This window comes from Gadus morhua, chromosome 9 (genome assembly GCF_902167405.1).
Source record: "Gadus morhua chromosome 9, gadMor3.0, whole genome shotgun sequence".
Lineage (NCBI taxonomy): Eukaryota > Metazoa > Chordata > Actinopteri > Gadiformes > Gadidae > Gadus > Gadus morhua.
In genome coordinates this window covers 3,190,430-3,209,388 of record NC_044056.1, presented here as the reverse complement: position 1 = coordinate 3,209,388, position 18,959 = coordinate 3,190,430, and the positions used below count along the sequence as shown (strand labels likewise).

Genomic DNA, 18,959 nt, shown 5'->3' with positions numbered 1-18,959 from the left:
CTCTGGTCTCTACGTTCACTTTGTATGGGATCTTGTCACCTCCTCGCGTTTGGTGTGAACGCACAGTGCGCTTCTTCCTCGGCGGCGCCATGTTTGCTGCGTTCTGAACCAAAACAAAGCAGCGTGTGTGTGACGTCATGACGCATTTGCCGCGACCGGAACCGATAAGCGGAATCGTTCAGCAGGCTTGCTAATGATTCCAAGGAATCGGTTGACTCGGCACCGGTTCTGAACAAGAACCAGTTCTCGATTCCCATCCCTACTGCTGGCCCACAACTAGATTGTCTCATTTCCTCCTTACACGCTTTAATTGAATTATATTTAAATTATGACCATGGAGCCCTTATTTTCTTTCCGTTATCATTACATCCTTTCTCGCTTTATCGATATGAATTCTCGAAACAGTGGAAAAGAGAGAGAGGGAGCCATAGAGAGGGACACTGATGCACTGTGGAGGCAAGTAACTGATGGGCTTAAAGGTTGGATAGGTGATTTGCTTTTTTGGCCATTTTTGCAAAATTACTTGAAATCCTTATCATAACCCGCTTACAGCCACTGAGTTAGAAGTACTGACATGAAAATTAAACAAGTCAATCATCTGTGGAACGGGCAGGGCTCGAAAAACTCCAGCCAATCATTTCCATTGCCACCGAGTTGCATTGGACAGTAAGTACGTCAATCAAACGGTCGTACTGCACTACCCCTCCCCCGCGCCCCGCGCGCGACCCCTTCGTGCAGTACTCGTGACCCAGAGCTCGTGACCCAGAGCAAGCTCCTGTTTGTTGTTATCCTGCGGTAGCTACTGGAACTAGTTAATCCACATTTGGACCTAGCAGTAGAAGACAATTTCCATGGCAGACAAGACGCCACCATCCCCACCACCACCACCACCACCACCAGCAAAGAGAAGGAAAACTCTTTTTCAGAGAGTAATTGATAATAAAAACGCTGAAAGAGAAAAACTGAAATCAAGAATAATCCTAAAAAACCGATGCTTGTGTGGCGGTTGACCTAGTTTCAAAGTTTATACCGTTTATACTCGGTAATACCGGTGTGGAGACGAGTGTATTACTCGGTGTGAAAATGTCCACACCGCGGCAACCCTAGTGAAAACCAGGACTTCCAATACAATTATATGAAACAAACATACATTTTCTAAAAATAGTAATGATTTATGTGACCGTTTAATGTTTATAACATCTGGTCCAACCATAGCAGCGAGAACGTATTCTCAGCAGGGGGTGCTGGGAAAAAAAAAACTTAGCCTGCACTAGACTCGCAACTCGTTACATTGATAAAAAAAGATGTATAGCAGCGCAGCTCAATTACACCAGTGCATGCATTCGCGCACAGTTGAAAATCGATCGTTCACATCCAGCTGCTCACAGAACAAGTTTAGCGCACCACCGCTACCCTCACACTTTTTTATATAAACCTTTTTTCAGCACTAGGTCATATGAGCATTAAATAAATGCTGCGTCTCAAAATGCCTTGGACAGCAGCGAGGATGACTCGCTTTGCCACGGGCCGAAACAGTTCGGAGCGACCACAGCCAGAGCGAACACAGCGGGGCAGAGGAGTGTCAGGAATAGTCTTTGGTGTACACATCAGTAGGCTACGGCCTATTTGCACTACTGTTTAGTGGCAATGCAGTGTTTTATTCGATGCCTTTTTATTTTGGTATATTATTTCAATGAATACAATTTATTTATTCATAAAAAACGGATCTGGTCTTCAAATCTTTTTTCCAAATATAGGTCGTCTTACAATGGGGTTTGTGTTTATATTCGGACCAATACGGTACAGCGGGCGCTCACATGACGTTAAGCATTTCCTGGTGCATAATGTGACGCTTCAGAACCTAAAATCCCGTTTCTCCTCGTTGACACGACAACACATAACCGGCGTTTTCAGAAATCTCCACTTTGGCCGGAGTTTTTTAGAAATGATCGTTTTCTGTGATAAGACAGGGCCTCGGACAGGGGTGTTGCAGCACCCCCAGCACTCCTACTTCCCGCGGTACTGGGTGCAACTTACAGCTGAATGTAGTGCCATGTTGTTAAACGAAAACCTACGCTAGCCTGGCTCGCTCTCGCGCATCTCTGTTCGCGCTCGTGCATGATTGCGCGTCCAGGTACTTGGAATGGGTGGAGTCAGAGTCAGCGTTGAAGGAGAGGGGGTAGGACCATTTGAGTTGTGTATTTTCAAAATCTGCTGGCGTTTCGCAAATCACCTACCCAACCTTTAAGAGGACCTCTCCTATATATATATACAGAGGTTAAAGGTTGGGTAGGTGATTTGCGAAACGCCAGCAGATTTTGAAAATACACAACTCAAATGGTCCTACCCCCTCTCCTTCAACGCTGACTCTGACTCCACCCATTCCAAGTACCTGGACGCGCAATCATGCACGAGCGCGAACAGAGATGCGCGAGAGCGAGCCAGGCTAGCGTAGGTTTTCGTTTAACAACATGGCACTACATTCAGCTGTAAGTTGCACCCAGTACCGCGGGAAGTAGGAGTGCTGGGGGTGCTGCAACACCCCTGTCCGAGGCCCTGTCTTATCACAGAAAACGATCATTTCTAAAAAACTCCGGCCAAAGTGGAGATTTCTGAAAACGCCGGTTATGTGTTGTCGTGTCAACGAGGAGAAACGGGATTTTAGGTTCTGAAGCGTCACATTATGCACCAGGAAATGCTTAACGTCATGTGAGCGCCCGCTGTACCGTATTGGTCCGAATATAAACACAAACCCCATTGTAAGACGACCTATATTTGGAAAAAAGATTTGAAGACCAGATCCGTTTTTTATGAATAAATAAATTGTATTCATTGAAATAATATACCAAAATAAAAAGGCATCGAATAAAACACTGCATTGCCACTAAACAGTAGTGCAAATAGGCCGTAGCCTACTGATGTGTACACCAAAGACTATTCCTGACACTCCTCTGCCCCGCTGTGTTCGCTCTGGCTGTGGTCGCTCCGAACTGTTTCGGCCCGTGGCAAAGCGAGTCATCCTCGCTGCTGTCCAAGGCATTTTGAGACGCAGCATTTATTTAATGCTCATATGACCTAGTGCTGAAAAAAGGTTTATATAAAAAAGTGTGAGGGTAGCGGTGGTGCGCTAAACTTGTTCTGTGAGCAGCTGGATGTGAACGATCGATTTTCAACTGTGCGCGAATGCATGCACTGGTGTAATTGAGCTGCGCTGCTATACATCTTTTTTTATCAATGTAACGAGTTGCGAGTCTAGTGCAGGCTAAGTTTTTTTTTTCCCAGCACCCCCTGCTGAGAATACGTTCTCGCTGCTATGGTTGGACCAGATGTTATAAACATTAAACGGTCACATAAATCATTACTATTTTTAGAAAATGTATGTTTGTTTCATATAATTGTATTGGAAGTCCTGGTTTTCACTAGGGTTGCCGCGGTGTGGACATTTTCACACCGAGTAATACACTCGTCTCCACACCGGTATTACCGAGTATAAACGGTATAAACTTTGAAACTAGGTCAACCGCCACACAAGCATCGGTTTTTTAGGATTATTCTTGATTTCAGTTTTTCTCTTTCAGCGTTTTTATTATCAATTACTCTCTGAAAAAGAGTTTTCCTTCTCTTTGCTGGTGGTGGTGGTGGTGGTGGTGGGGATGGTGGCGTCTTGTCTGCCATGGAAATTGTCTTCTACTGCTAGGTCCAAATGTGGATTAACTAGTTCCAGTAGCTACCGCAGGATAACAACAAACAGGAGCTTGCTCTGGGTCACGAGCTCTGGGTCACGAGTACTGCACGAAGGGGTCGCGCGCGGGGCGCGGGGGAGGGGTAGTGCAGTACGACCGTTTGATTGACGTACTTACTGTCCAATGCAACTCGGTGGCAATGGAAATGATTGGCTGGAGTTTTTCGAGCCCTGCCCGTTCCACAGATGATTGACTTGTTTAATTTTCATGTCAGTACTTCTAACTCAGTGGCTGTAAGCGGGTTATGATAAGGATTTCAAGTAATTTTGCAAAAATGGCCAAAAAAGCAAATCACCTATCCAACCTTTAAATTGGGCCGGGGCTGTCCGGGGCGGAGCCCCGGCACATAAGCGGCCGGGTCTGGAGTTCTGCGCAGCAGATCAGCTCCAGCCGATTTAGGCAGTCTGCCTAGTCCATCACGAGCAATGTTGTCCTACTCATTTACAACTTTTCCATTGCAAATCTATGTTGTTTTAAAACACAATTCTAAATAATGGAGTAGGGATAGGCTGGCCTAGACATATGGAGCAAGTTTGAGAAGTAGGTATATCGCGCACGAAACTTGCGCAGCAGCTCCTCCTCCCCCCAGATCAGACAACACAACGTCAAATCAACGGTCATCAGACATAATTATCGTAGTAGACAGGTGAATGGCGAGGTAAGAGAAACTAAATTAAACCAATAGGCTAATATCATTAGATATGGGCTTGCATTTTCATTAAGCAGGAAAAAATTACCTTAGACATGCAGGGATAGCCTGCTACTGGTATGTCAAATGGCAAGCGCTAGTTAAAAAGAACAATGCTGCTAATTCTAAATGATTTAGCAAGTAGTCTATGCGATCTCCGAATCACATTTCTCATTCCTAGCTGGATGAATTTCAAACTTATTTGCATCTATGAATTGCAGTGCATTGCCTAGGCTATTTATTTGTGAGTACAGTAGGTCCTGTGATTTAATGTTTGCATATAGGCTACACAGCAGGTTAGATTTAAAAGCCTGCGTTAACATGATGGTGACGTAGCCTATCGGCTAGCCTTTAAGAAAAAGATAGCTTCATTCATTCAAAAGTGTTTTATTTAAAGAACGATTGATTACATCATTATATAATATGAACCATTTTAAAAGACATTCTATCTACTTCTTAAAGGCCCACTATGCAACTTCGGGAATATCTTCGCTGTTTTCTTGGTTTTGGCACGCACATTACTCTACACAGCGCCCCCTACAGCTTCGTAGTAGATATTTCACAACACTGTCGTAACAACTCGTTGACGTCCCTTCCCCATGCACTTCTACGCGAGCCATGTTCATTTGTTTTCAAAGAAGCCGGCGAATGTGTGGAGCCATGTCCGAAGTAAATGTTCATAAAGTGTAGACAAGGTTGTACATTTTTAAAAGGGTGTATTTGCATTGCAATAAACATATATCCATCCTTCTTTATAGTTCACCGGGAGAATTTATACCCTAGGTTATAATTGTTTTATCTTAGGTTGAACAGAACAATCAGTGTAAGAGGTTTGGCCCACATAATAATAAAAAAAAACAAGAACCTGGATTCGGGGATTCAGTCTGTATCTGGGGGACAGACGAACAGCAAAACACCCATGGAAACAAAGGTGTTTATATGGTTGCAAGCAAGCTAGAAACATACAGGGCTCACAACAAAACGGTCGAGAAAACAATTTTTACAGGGCTCACAACTAAATGGTTGAGCAAACACATTTGTACAGAGACTATCAGAATCAAGAATACCACGAAGACAAAGTTCACCCAAGGGTACTTTCAATTTCAAAAGCAACACGGCCGAGTCGGCGTCTGATTTGCAGTCTTCTTTTTCTTTCAGTTCACGCTATTCCTGAAAAGCTTGCCCAACGTTTACTCGTGTCTGGCCTCTCTGTCGGTCAGTCTCCCTTTTCTCTTCTTCTGTTCCTCCGACATTGGGTTTCTCCGTCTCTTTTTAGTCGGCTGATCTATGATGAATATAACAATCCCTAAGTTACTTGTGTTTATATCGAGCCGGTTCCGTGTTTGGGGGTCTGTGCCGTAAAGCAATTCGTTACTGTAGTGACCCTTGCACAGAAGCATACGGCCGACATCTTTCTATATTCTGGGTGGAAATAGTAACATAGTTACGCCATTAAATGCGTTTATGGAAACATTTTTAGCGAGAAATGTGCATTTTACTTTCATAATGTTCGCTCGGTGAATGTGAAGGATGTTCGGTTTGATAGTTATGACGAAGAGTGAATGCTCCGTTCACTTGCATGGACAGAGTCTCTGGTTGCTAAGCAACCTCAACGTCTTGGCGGACTATTTCTCTCCTGATCAACACTACGAATGCTGGAAACACACCAGACACACCATGTGAAGTTATTTAACCCGATTATCGTTATTTATGAGTCCTTAGCCCAAGTGAAGGAGTTCAAGTACCTCGGGGTCTTGTTCGCGAGTGAGGGTACTATGGAGCGTGAGATTGGCCGGAGAATCAGAGCAGCGGGGGCGGTATTGCGTTCGCTTTACCGCACCGTTGTTACGAAAAGAGAGCTGAGCCGCAAGGCAAAGCTCTCGATCTACCGGTCGATCTTCGTTCCTATCCTCACCTATGGTCATGAGGGTTGGGTGATGACCGAAAGGACGAGATCGCGGGTAAAAGCGGCCGAGATGAGTTTTCTCAGAAGGGTGGCTGGCGTCGCGGGATAGGGTGAGAAGCTCAGTCATCCGTGAGGAACTCGAATTAGAGCCGCTGCTCCTTTACTTAGAAAGGAGTCAGCTGAGGTGGTTCGGGCATCTGGCAAGGATGCCCACTGGTCGCCTCCCTTTGGAGGTGTTTCAGGCACGTCCATTGGGGAGGAGACCTCGGGGAAGACCCAGGACTAGGTGGAGAGATTATATCTCAACACTGGCCTGGGAACGCCCCGGGATCCCCCCGTCAGAGCTGGTCAATGTGGCCCGGGAAAGGGAAGTCTGGAGCCCCCTGCTTGAGCTGCTCCCCCCGCGACCCGACCCCGGATAAACGGAGTAACGCGGTTGGTGTGGCCGTACCATTAGTCGATTGATCCATTATGAATGCAACAATTGCCTCGCAACTGGCTGTTTATATCTAGCCGGTGCCATGTTTGGGTGTGTGTCTGTGCCGTAAAGCATTTTCGAAACTACAATCTGACTACATTTTCGAGGATACTTCCGCTGCGTCACATCCGGATTGTGTCGGTCCGAACAGATCAAGTTGCATATGCGCTTTTTCACTGGAGAGGCGACATGGGTAAATGACACACCCACCAATCGACCCAGAAATGGATGCAGAACCATCAGCATAACTCTCAACCTGCATACTTAATGTAATTTTGGCTAAAAAAGTTGCATAGTGGGCCTTTAACTTAGGGTGAAAGTCAACAAGTGAACATTTCAGAGATAAAAGGTAAACATGAGTGGAACAAAAAGGAGGAAGCTTACAGATTTCTTCAAAAGGTGGGTAGCTGCTATCCAAGACATAATTTTGAAATAATTAAGCTAGGCCCGTGTGCAGAAGTCACTGTAACCAAGCTGTGATTTGTTGCTAGATCTTTTCATCCTGATAGTCTGTCTGTCATGTCTTAAGTGCTGTCTCTTCCTCCACTAAACTAAAAATGCAGAGTTGAACAGAACAGGGATGAGGATGGAGCTGAGGGCAGAGGAGATGAGGCTGGACAGGGCAGAGGAGCTGAGGATGGACCGGGCAGAGGAGCTGAGGATGGACAGGGCAGAGGAGCTGAGGATGGACAGGGCAGAGGAGCTGAGGATGGACAGGGCAGAGGAGCTGAGGATGGACAGGGCAGAGATGAGGACACTGAGGGCAGAGGAGGTGAGGCGGGACAGGGCAGAGGAGCTGAGGATGGACCGGGCAGAGGAGCTGAGGATGGACAGGGCAGAGATGAGGACACTGAGGGCAGAGGAGCTGAGGATGGACCGGGAGGGACAGGTGCAGATGAGCATGTAGGTGCAACTGACAACTTCCATGACTGCTGGAAGAGACAGCAATATGATTATTTAAAAAAAACCTACCCATTTCTTGTGGCAAAAAATAAAAAAATGGGATGTGAAACATGCAGTGCGGCATCATCACTTGGGGCAGAGAGAACAGGTAAACTCAGATACACATTTTCCAGTGAATGGCAAAACTGCAGAGTAGGTCCATATGGCAGTAGTACAGAGAAGCAAATGAAATCTTTAAGAAAAAAAAAAAATGAACATAGTGCCTCCCAAAGTCACAAAATTGCAGAAGATATACTGAAAAAACAAGGTGAGCAAGCTCTTGAGTCAAGTTTTTTGAAAACACAAGGTGAAATTTTAGCATCAACTCACAATGTCTTTAGGACAGCGTACTACCTGGCAAAGGGCAACAGGCCTTACTCTGATCATCCTAACCTAGTAGAGCTACAGAGGATGAATGGTGCAAATGTTGGCCGTGTACTCCATTCCAACGTCACATGTGCAGACATAGTGCATTTCATATCTGTAGATATGAGACAGGCATTACTGAATAGTATTAAACAGACTCAGCCAAAGCTCACAGTTATTGTGGATGAAAGCACCTCATTCAGTAAGAAATCATGTCTCATTGTGTACCTCAGAACATCTGTCCATGATTCTGAGCCTCTTACGTTCTTCTTAGATTTGCTTGAATTAGAAAGTACAACAGCAGATGGAATCACTGGTGATTTACTCAAATGCCTCTTATAACATGGTCTTCATGAGGATTTTCTAAAAGAATGTCTTGTGGGTTTCTGCTCGGATGGAGCTGCCGTAATGGTGGGGAAAAAGAATGGAGTGTACACACAACTTAAAACTAAGTTCCCAGGTCTCATTGGTTGGCACTGTCTGAACCACAGGTTGGAGTTGTCTGTCAGATGCTGTGAAGACATGCACTGAGACCAACCACTTTACAGCTTTCCTTGACAAGTTGTACTGCCTATACCATCAGTCACCCAAGAACCTTAGAGAACTTGATGCTGCAGCTTCTGAGGTTGGTGTGTGTCTTAGGAGAATCGGTAGAGTCTTAGGGGTAAGGTGGGTGGCTTCATCTTTCCGAACAGTGAAAGCCATTTGGATGATGTATGCTGCACTCCACAGTCATCTCACAGCTGCAGGTCAAGATGTTAACAGAACATCAAGTGAGAGATCTATGTATTCGGGCCTAGCTGTTAAATTGAGTTCGGATGCATTTCTGAGGAACCTGGGACTAATGATGGATGCACTGGAGGAACTCAAAGACCTGTCTGAGGCCCTGCAGGCCAGAGACATTAGACTGTCTCAAGCAGTGAACCTCATTAAAAGACAGACTGATGTGTTTACCGCCATGAGTGAGGATCCAGAAAATGGCCCCTTCTATAGAAAGGCATGTGAGGCAGTGCAGCAAGGGTCTTTCAATGGCATAGCACTTCATGGTGATAGAGGGCAGGAGGTCATCAACCCAACCAAGTTTTATGAGGCCTTATGCCAGAGCATGAAGGAAAGAATGGTGAGGAGTGAAGAGGAGTCTCTCTTCACCAAGATTAACATCTTGAATCCCGAAACATGGCCGAGCCCTCTACCTGTGATGTATGGGGAAAGTGAGTTGAGGGAACTCTGTGACCAGGTAAAAGTTGGTTTCACTGGAGTGAAACAAGCTTACCGTGAGTACAAAAACAAACAAGACACAAGGCAAAAGGCCCTTCTCACACTTAGACATGCCGTTAATACCATTTCTGTCAGCAGTGCAGAGTGTGAGAGGGGGTTTTCAGAGATGAATAATGTTGTGACTCCATTGAGATCCAGATTGAATTTGGAGAATGTGTCGGCTTTGATGTTCATTAAGCTGGTTGGCCCTCCTCTCAAATCTTGGAAGTAGTGGTGCAACGGTTCACGGGTTTCCCGTGATCCGTACGGATCAACCATCACGGTTCGGGATGCAAGTGATCCGCGGATCGGCTGATTAAAAAAAAAAGTTGTGCGTTGACGTGATCAGCGCATGTTTAGAGGACAATTCCGGTATTAACAACATCATCAAGTATCGTAGCGAAATACAGTTTCTGTTGTGTTTTATTTGGCGTTCCGTAAATCCCATTGAAACGTAAACCGGAACCGGACGTCTTTAGGTTTGGTTGTAGTCTTTTCGCGTATCAACAGTAGGGCTAGAACCGAGCGAAAAGACTACAACCAACCCCCCTTGCAATGAGCATGAGTCTCCCAACCGAAATCAATGGATTTACAAAATGCCAAATAAAACACCACAGAAACAGTATTTCGCTACCAAACTAAAAAAAAAAGAAGATAAGGATGTCTGCATTGCCTTGGGAGAGTGTAGACTCTAAACTCCCCAGGCAATGCAGACATCCTGAATTGTAAATCCAGGGTTAGGGATTATTTACTATCCTATCCATGTTAAAAAGAAGAAGGAATAATGCCTCAAATTGCAAATTTTTTAAATATTGACTTGCTTAAAGGAAGCAGGATTATTACCTAATTTTTTTCCTTTATTTTGTTTTTACACAGTTAAAAGATTTTATTTAAAGTCACATTTGTCTTGTTATCTTTATTGTTGTTGTTGATCCGAAAACGATCCGACCCGTGACTCAATAACCGTGACCCGATCCGAACCGTGAGCTTTGTGATCCGTTGCACCCCTACTTGGAAGCCTACCAGGTTTGTCAGAAAGTGGGTGGCAACCAGAAGGTCAGCTGATCACTTGGCCTGTAGGAAAAGGGAAAGTAATGATGTGGTATCTCCATATCAGACCATATGGGAGGTGATGAATTAGATGTACATGATGCAGTGTAACTAGAAAATGTAGTAACAAAGGGATTACCATTGCCCATTATTTGTTCAAATGTTTGTGTTCATCCATGTCAATGTACCTTAAAGACATATTGTTTTTGTTGTTTGTTTTTGTGAAAATAAAATCAGCTCTTAATGTGACCTCATCAAACACACTCAAAATCTACAGTGTACATATTAAGCAACATATAAAAAATGGTAATTTCTTTAATGTACTAATATAACGACTATCATGGATTTTTTTTTTGCAACCTTAATTTTGGCTCTGCGTACTCTGCGTATGGGGAGCGGCGGCCCCTCCGGATCAGAGCCCCCCCACATAGAAAATCCCAATTTAACCACTGTGTATATATATATATATATATATATATATATATATTAGAGTTGTTAGTTAAACGTTAAACGTTATTAACGGCGTTAACGCAAACCAATTTTAACGGCGTTATTTTTTTAAACGCGCGATTAACGCAGATTATTTAAAAACAAATATATATATGTATATATTTTTTTGGCCTCAAAACAAAGAAGCAGTAGCCTGACTGCTATGTTCAAGGCGTATCTTTGTATGTTGATCGTTTAAAGGCCCACTATGCAACTTCGGGCATTCCTTGGCTGTTTTCTTGATTTTGGCACGCACATTTCTCTACACAGCGCCCCCTACAGCTTCGTAGTAGATATTTCACAACACTGTCGTAACAACTCGTTGACGACCCTTCCCCATGCACTTCTACGCGAGCCATGTGCATTTGTTTTCCAAGAAGCCGGCGAATGCGTGGAGCCATGTCCGAAGTAGATGTTCATAAAGTGTAGGCAAGGTTATACATTTTTAAAATGCTGTATTTGTATTGCAATAAACATAAATCCATCCTTTTTTATAGTTGACGGGGAGAATTTATATCCTAGATTATAATTGTTATATCTTAGGTTGAACAGAACAATCAGTGTAAGAGGTTTGGCCAACATAATAATCTAAATAAACAAGAACCTGGATTCGGGGATTCAGTCTGTATCTGGGGGACGAGACGGACGAACAGCAAAACACCCATGGAAACAAAGGTGTTTATATGGTTGCAACCAAGCAAGCTAGAAACATACAGGGCTCACAACAAAACGGTCGAGAAAACAATTTTTACAGGGCTCACAACAAAATGGTTGAGCAAACACATTTGTACAGAGACTATCAACATCAAGAATACCACGAAGACAAAGTTCACCCAAGGGTACTTTCAATTTCAAAAGCAACACGGCCGAGTCGGCGTCTGATTTGCAGTCTTCTTTTTCTTTCAGTTCACGCTATTCCTGAAAAGCTTGCCCAAAGTTTACTCGTGTCTGGCCTCTCTGTCGGTCAGTCTCCCTTTTCTCTTCTTCTGTTCCTCCGACATTGGGTTTCTCTGTCTCTTTTTAGTCGGCTGATCTATGATGAATACAACAATCCCTTAGTTGTTTGTGTTTATATCGAGCCGGTTCCGTGTTTCGGGGTCTGTGCCGTAAAGCACCAACGCCCGGAGTTCAGAACTTTCAACGCGTGACGCTTAGCGACGATAGCCAATCAGCGTGGAGCTTGACCCGACGTCACTGACAGAGAGTAGTGACCCTTGCACAGAAGGATACGGCCGACATCTTTCTTTATTCTGGGTGGAAATAGTAACATAGTTACGCCATTAAATGCGTTTATGGAAACATTTTTAGCGAGAAATGTGCATTTTACTTTCATAATGTTCGCTCGGTAAATGTGAAGGATGTTTGGTTCGATAGTTATGACGAAGAGTGAACGCTCCGTTCACTTGCATGGACAGCGTCTCTGGTGGCTAAGCAACCTCAACGTCTTGGCGGACTATTTCTCTGCTGATCAACACTACGAATGCTGGAAACACACCAGACACACCATGTGAAGTTATTTAACCCGATTATCGTTATTTATGAGTCTTTAGCCCAAGTGAAGGAGTTCAAGTACCTCGGGGTCTTGTTCGCGAGTGAGGGTACTATGGAGCGTGAGATTGGCCGGAGAATCGGAGCAGCGGGGGCGGTATTGCGTTCGCTTTACCGCACCGTTGTTACGAGACTCTGTCCATGCAAGTGAACGGAGCGTTCACTCTTCCTCCATTGGGAGGTGTTTCAGGCACGTCCAGTGGGGAGGAGACCTCGGGGAAGACCCTGGACTAGGTGGAGACCTCGGGGAAGACCCTGGACTAGGTGGATAGATTATATCTCAACACTGGCCTAGGAATGCCTCGGGATCCCCCCGTCAGAGCTGGTCAATGTGGCCCGGGAAAGGGAAGTCTGGAGCCCCCTGCTTGAGCTGCTCCCCCCGCGACCCGACCCCGGATAAACAGATGACGATGAGATGAGATCGTTATTTATATCCGAGATTATTTAATCTAACCCGATCTAAACTCTATCATGCACCCAAACACGGCGGCGTTTGGGTTTCCTACCTCGGACTCTAACGCAGCCACATGCGCGTTGGGCGCGTTGAACCATTTTTGTGACACACAATGATCAAGCGTCAGGTTAGGCGCGTTAGCGTTATCCAACGCGAGTAACGCGGTTGGTGTGGCCGTACCATTAGTCGATTGATCCATGATGAATGCAACAATTGCCTCGCAACTGGCTGTTTATATCTAGCCGGTGCCATGTTTGGGTGTGTGTCTGTGCCGTAAAGCATTTTCGAAACTACAATCTGACTACATTTTCGAGGATACTTCCGTTGCGTCACATCCGGATTGTGTCGGTCCGAACAGAGCAAGTTGCATATGCGCTTTTTCACTGGAGAGGCGACATGGGTAAATGACACACCCACCAATCGACCCAGAAATGGATGCAGAACCATCAGCATAACTCTCAACCTGCATACTTAATGTAATTTTGGCTAAAAAAGTTGCATAGTGGGCCTTTAATTGCATTATAGGCTTTTTTTTTGTACCGTCCTGTTTTGATCAGTATATGCCAATGTTGTTATCAATAAAAAAACATTTGCACAAGGCAAGCCGATGCACTTCTCCATGTTGATAAGAGCATTCAAATGAGAAAAATTAATGGGACAAATAATTCAAGGGATATTTAGCATAGAAAAAAAATATATGATTAATTGCGATTAATCGTGAGTTAACTATGGCATTAATGCGATTAATCGTTATTAAATATTTTAATCGCTTGACAGCCCTAATATATATATATATATATATTAGGGGTGTAACGGTACACAAAAGTCACGGTTCGGTACGTACCTCGGTTTTTAAGTCACGGTACGGTACGATACGGTACGGTTAATAGTTAAGGGGAATAAAAAAAAAAAAAAAAAAGCAGCAATGAAAACACCAATAAACTTTGTTATGGCATTTCAGTTTCTGAATTCCCAGTGAGCTGGGTTTGTACAGCTCGCTTTTTTTTTCACAGCAACGATGATAGTAACACCTGGATGGCGCCTTTTCAAATGCGTGTGCATGTTAAAGTGCTGTAAGTAGACACAGGGAGCCCTATCCATAGCCGGACAGCCTGTCGGAGACCCTCTCCGTAGCTTACGTGCACATCCAATATTTTTAACTATGCGTCGAAACCATGGACCTATTGGTCGACGCAACGGAGACGGCAAGGGCTGTGATTGGTCCTCTAACAAAATCATTTCCTGACCACTTCTTCGGTTTGACTTTGTACCTTAATTACTTTGTTCATTGTTTACTTTGCACCAGGACCAATAAAACACCAAATAAGATTTGAAAAGCTTTGGAAGTGTATTTACAACACTGCTTAAATGGTTTGTAACATACATACTGTATAAAATAGATCGGGCGGCCAATTGCATTGCGTATCCGACATCCCGACGGAGAGCTGCTGAAGGGATTACGGAGTCGGAGTAGCCGACTCGCCGAGCACAGCAGGACCGAGAAAAAAAAAAAAAAAATAGTTTCACTTCTGACACCAATGTAGTGACCTCGCCGGTGACATAATGATGTCGAGTCATTAGTAGTTGAAGGTAGTTTTAATGAACCAAAACCAGGACACTGAAACCCGTAATGTCATAACCGACGGCAGTAAACCGACCCAAAACAAACCCCGGTTACCCCGGCAACCCCCATCACGGTCTCACTCGCGTGCAGGCCCCCACCCTCCTGTTCTTCCAAGGCCCTCCCCCAGCTGACCTAATGATTCGCCCCCACGCTGATTGACAAGAAGAACATTACAATACATGCACATAGAACAACTGGCATAACGGACAACGAAATATAATGCAACACATAACACACAAACTATTTAACTGTCCCAGGGTCGCTACATTACTTTGGCTAAACGGTCCGGGTGGAACTCCGACTTCAAGTTTTAAATTCCGTATTGCAAAACAAGCCTTTACATTCACCATATTAACGCTATGTACGCCACATTTACGAACCGCGGTACACCTCTGTAACCGCACCGAAGTGCCTGTACCGTGACGGTTCGGTACAAATACGTGTACCGTTACACCCCTAATATATATATAGGGTTAACATCTGAGAAACGCTTCCATTCAGAATGCATAGGTTTACATTTTGTTCTGTGGAGCACGGTTATTTTTATTTATTTATTTTCAGTTTTTGAGGTCTGCTTCAAAAATGGAAATATTGACATGTATATAACTAGAGGGTGCACTGTACTATCTGCGCACACCCCTTCTGAAGCCTCTCTCTCTCTCTCTCTCTCTCTCTCTCTCGTTTTGTGGAGGAATTTAATTGTCTGAGAAACAGGCGTTCTGTGGAGCACATTCGTTTCAGTTTTTGAGGAAGTCTGCTTAAAAAAAACGGAAATATTGACATATATATATAACTAAAGGGTAAACTGTACTGTCTGCGCACTCTCTCTTGTCTGAAAAACACTCCCATTCAAAGTGCATTGGTTTACATCTCATTCTGTGTAGCACGGAAATATCGAGAAACGTTCCCACTCTGGGACACGATTCAATAGATTAACTTTCGTGCGCATGAGCACAAAATCGCGTGATACCGGGTTGGACCGTCTGGGTTAGCTGTGCAGAGCGCTAAACACTGGGGACACCGGTCGCAATTCACTTGTTCAAATTTCCGGGATTTATCTACGTAGAACAATCCGGATTTTCCATGTATGGCAATGGTGCAACATTCTCTTCCGGACGGTCAGTGGTTCTACGTCCAGTTATGCCCCGGGCAAGACTATCTTCAAGCGGCGGCGGGGGGGGGGGGGGGGGGGGGGGGGGGGGGGGTAGGTATCGTGAACCTACGGGTTTCAGTGGGGGTTTCATTCCACCTGCTTTCATTCCGTCTGCGCACGGCACCTTCTCAACGAGCAGGAGCGCCTGCAGGGGGCGCCAATTCCCCACAGTGATATGATGGATAATAGAAAACCGCTTCGCAGCCCAGATTATTATTTATTTATTTACTTGGTCGTTCCGCCCCCCACGTGGCTTGAAAAAGTGCCGCCCCGGGCCACCGCCCGGGTGGCCCGTGTCTAAAACCGCCACTGCGGACGGTAACCAATCACAACGGAGTGGGGTTGGCAGAAGGGGGGCGAGGGCGCGGAGAATGACGAAGCCGAGTGTTGACAAAGAATGCTGAAAGCGCCCAGATGAGAGGAAGAGTTCCCGAAAATCGACATAGCTTTTTGTGCTGTGATTCGTGTCAGGCTGCTCTATAGGAGTCATTGATAAGAAATAAGAAATTAAGACCAGAAAAGTAGTATAATAAGATCTTTAGGGGAATCTCTGCTAAGTAACCAAGGCAATTTATCCGACCAAATTAACCTGTCAGGCTTACTTGATCCGTGTTTCAGAGAAGTCCCATCTGTCGGCAACAAGTGTACCATCAGAAGGTTCCTCACGATTTTGTCACAAATGTACATATATGAAGTACAAACAGAGTATATTTTGACTAAGGATCTAAGATTAAATGATGCAAATAAAATAATTAAATTAATTACTATCTATTGTTATCGTGGAAATCTATGTATTCTATCAAAATCTCCCTCCCTCACTCTCATTCCCAACTACTCTCTCTCCCCCTCACTCTCTCTAGATCTCTCTCTCCCCCCCTCCCTCCCCCTCTCTCTAGTTCCCTCTCTTCCCCCTCCCTCCCCCAAAAACTCTCCCCCCCCCTCCCTCTCGATCTCTCTCTCCCCCCTCCCTCCCCTCTCCCCCCTCCCTCTCACTCCCAAAAACTGTCCCCCTCACTCCCTCTCTAGTTCTCTCCCCCCTCCCTCCACCCTCTCTCTAGTTCTCTCCCCCCTCCCTCCCCCCTCTCTCTAGTTCTCTCCCCCTACCTCTCTCTCACTCCCAACCACTCACTCTCCCCCCTCACTACCTCCCTCTCTCTTTCCCTCCCTGTCCATTTCCAACCATTCTATCTCCCCCCTCACTCCCGCTCACTAGATCTCTCTCTCCCTCCCTCCCCCTCTCTAGTTCTCTCCCTCCCTCCCACCCTCCCTCTGGCTCTCACTCCCAACCTCTCCCCCTCCCTCCCTCTCTCTAGCTCTCACTCCCAACCTCTCCCCCTCCCTCCCTCTCTCTAGTTCTCTCTCCCCTCCCTCTGTCCCTCACTCCCAACCACCCTCCCTCCCTCCCTCTCATTCTCTCTCCCTCCCTCTCTGTCTCATACTCCCTCCCTCTAGTTCGCTCTCTCTATCCCCCTCCCTCTGTCCATCACTTTCAACCATTCTCTCTCCTCCTCCCTCTCTCTTTCTAGTTCTCTATTCCCCCTCCCTCTGTCTCTTACTCCCAACCACTCTCTCTGCCCCCCTCAAACGACTTCTATCATGTCCTTCGTTTTAATTTGGGTCACATTGAGGCCCCGTTTACACGAAGGGAAAACGCAGATATTGCCACTTGGTTTGGCCTCTCATTTACACGAAAACGTTTTCTGTGACGTTTTTGTCACAGAAAACGCTGTTTTTGTCACAGAAAACGATCATTTCTAAAAACTCCGGCCAAAGTGGAGATTTCTGAAAACACAGGTTATGTGTTGTCGTGTCAACGGGGGGAAACAGGGTTTTAGGTTCTGAAGCGTCACATTATGCGCCAGGAAATGCTTAACGTCATATGAGCGCCCTATGTTTACAGTTTGTTTGTTACAGGAAGACGCTCGTGTTATTCGAAGTTGTTGATTCTGCGGATTCTGATTGGCTTGCATGGCTTTAATTGCGCTCGACGGCGTATTTATGCGTTTTGATGTAAACGACAACTATTTTGAAAACGATGTGTGCACAATGTTATTTTTGAAAACGGAGGGGGGGAAATATTCGTTTCTATAAATACCCTGCTACGTATAAACGTGGCCCGAGACAAATTTATCACTTGAATAATAAAAGCAAAGTTCAATTCACGGCTCAGAAAAGATTAAGCGTGAAACAGACAAATTCCACAATATTACATCAGAATATTTCTACGGCCTTATGGACACGCCTGATCTCGTCTGATCTCGGAAGCTAAGCATGGTCGGGCCTGGTTAGTATTTGGATGGGAGACCGTCTGGGAATACCAGGTGCTGTAAATGGTGTTGGGTGGTTGCCTATAGGTTGCACTCTTCCCTGTGGCCTCTTCAATCATCAATCCCGATGCCCCAGTGCAGTGACGGGGACACTGCTGTGGAAGGTGCCGTCCTTCGGAGGAGACTTAAAACCGAGGTCCTGACTCAGGGAGGTCATAAAAGATCCCAGGGCACTTATCGCAAAGAATAGGGGCTGACTCATTAATTCCCTCACTCTCCACCTCAAGCTGGTGTGTGGTGAGCGTTCTGGCGCAGATTGGCTGCCGTGCATCACCCAAGTGGGTGCTACACACTGGTGGTGGTTAGTGAGGTTCCCCCTTCACTGTAAAGCGTCATTGATTGTCTAGAAAAGCACCATATCAATTCAATCCATTATTATTATTATTATTACAATAGTAATAAACCAATAAACTAAAGATAATACAAACTGCAGTAAACTGTAGACTTACCTTATCTTTTCTGTGATGAAAATGTGTTGTGCCTTATAAAGTATAAAGTTATAAATGAAAGAGAAAAAAAAGGAGGATAAAGTGTTCCTAAAAAAAGTATATCAATGAAAGGGATTCAGAGTGGATTCAGAGGAAAATCGAGTTCACGGCTGCTCACTGAGAAAGACTGAAGTTCAAATTAGGAGGGAAAGTTCAACATGAGCAAAATAAAGTACTATGACAGGTGGGCCAGACAGCTATTTAAATACCTCAGAGGAACCTCCCCCTCTCAGCAGGCGGCGTCACGTGTTTTCAGGGAAATTTGATTGAAGCCTTGGAAGGGAAGTGACTCATTACAGACAGAAGGTATTTGTCTACACTAGCCTTCCTTCCGATCAAAGTACATCCGCTGATGTGCTTCCTTGCACACAGCATCAACATCAGGGTTTTTTCTAAACAAGGGAACAGGGGCGCTGCGCCCCGATACTCCCGGCGTGCGCCATCCT

At 45.1% G+C, this 18,959-nt stretch overlaps 1 protein-coding gene and 1 pseudogene across 1 annotated transcript in view; one reads left to right on the top strand and one right to left on the bottom strand.

Annotated features, from left to right (window-relative positions):
• LOC115551367 (uncharacterized) overlaps positions 1–18,688 on the bottom strand; it is a 33,309-nt gene extending 14,621 nt beyond the window's left edge. Inside the window, exon 1 of the mRNA XM_030367072.1 lies at positions 18,475–18,688. The gene's annotated coding sequence lies outside the window, so the exon portion shown is untranslated. The remainder of the gene's footprint in view (positions 1–18,474) is intronic.
• On the top strand, positions 17,919–18,031 carry LOC115551610 (uncharacterized; annotated as a pseudogene).
• Positions 18,689–18,959: the final 271 nt, after the last annotated feature.